General features: G+C 50.6%; 1 pseudogene; it reads left to right on the forward strand.

Moving 5' to 3' along the window:
• Positions 1 to 890: 890 nt before the first annotated feature.
• On the forward strand, positions 891 to 1,003 carry LOC117195883 (uncharacterized; annotated as a pseudogene).
• The last annotated feature ends 545 nt before the right edge of the window (positions 1,004 to 1,548 follow it).

Consider the following 1,548-nt stretch of genomic DNA (forward strand, 5'->3'; position numbering starts at 1 on the left):
AAGGAGATGTTAGAGCAAGGGAGGTCCTGGTGGGAGATGGGGAAGACCACTGCTTTGCCAGGGTCTGGCCTGCTTGGCAGGACCATGGGCATCACCTAACAAAGGAAAAACACAGGCCTGGCTCTGGTGGAAACAGCAGCATCTCCACCAGCTGCTTTTAGAATCCTGATCTAGGCTGTGGAGCTGGGGATCCATTGTGCGACAATAGCATTCACATGGCTCACCCAGAAAATCAGCTCAAACTTCTCAGCTCTTGCTTTGACTCAGGTCCCCATGGGTGTCCTGCTCCGGAGCTGGCTGTGTACTCAGGGGTTGAATGAGTTGCTCAGGAAAGTTTATGGATTGAATAACACCAGGATGAGTAACCAGAAGTAGTTTTCTAAAAAAGATCTCCAGAGAAAGAAGACCACTAACAGGTTCTGAGACCTGTATAGGTGGGTTGCTTCCTGGAGATCAATGAATGCACTGGATTGAGGGTTTTTGAAACTGGTAATGTAGCAGAACGACCTCAGGGTCTTGTTAAAAGTTCTGAGGCCCAGACTATGGAATCAGATTCTCTTGGCAGGGAGGCCAAAAATCTGGATCCGACAAGTTTCCTGGGTGCTTTAAACATACAGGCTGGTTTGGAAATCCAAGCATAGGGGACCTCCAGAGATCATTACTGTCCCCAGAGCAGAGCTGCAATGACTGCCCCAAGCTGCCCACGCTGCCCCTCTGCTCCTGTCCTGGGTGTCTGACTGTGCTACAGTCCAGAAGAGGGAAACCAGGAGCGCTTGGTTAGGACCTGCCTCCAGAAGCCCCCAGTGCAATGTTTAAACATGGCACCAGCTACATGCCCCTCCCCAGGCAGATACAAAGTTAGGGAATCCAGCCCTTGAATGGAGTAACTATGGCAAAGCAGGAAAGTGATTAAGAGTTGTCTTCCCAGTGTGCAATGGCTGCAAACAGCAGCCTCCTCAATAGTGTATTCAGCCTGTTGCCCTAAGGGACCTTGGAGACAGCCCTTTCCAGTGGACGTCATGACTGGCACGCTGTCCCCAGTCTAGGCTCCAGACGGGTATGCGAGGTGCCTTTGGAAAGCCCCAGGGCACAGTGGCCAGAGTCCACATTGGCCAAGTCATAAAGTCCATCCTCACCAAGCTGCAGAACAAGGAGCATGTGATTGAGGCCCTCCACAGGGCCAAGGTCAAGTTACCTGGCGGCCAGAAGATCCACATCTCCAAGAAGTGGGGATTTACTAAGTTTAATGCAGGTGAATTTGAAAACATGGTGGCAGAAAAGCGGCTCATCCCGGATGGCTGTGGGGTCATATACATCCCTAATCGTGGCCCTCTGGACAGATGACGGGCCCTGCGCTCACGAGAGCCTTGGTGCTGTCCCCTCATTACTCGTGCCTACCAATAAATCCTACTTTCCTGTCAAAAAATTAAAAAGAAGAGTCGTCTTGCTGTTTTGGTGGTGGTGGTGTTTGTTTTGTTTTGATTTTCATTGATGTTGGTGAAAATCCAAAGGAGCCATGTCAGGCCACTCTCAAAGGCAGTTGGTACA

The sequence above is a fragment of the Orcinus orca genome, chromosome 10, assembly GCF_937001465.1.
Source record: "Orcinus orca chromosome 10, mOrcOrc1.1, whole genome shotgun sequence".
Classification (NCBI taxonomy): domain Eukaryota; kingdom Metazoa; phylum Chordata; class Mammalia; order Artiodactyla; family Delphinidae; genus Orcinus; species Orcinus orca.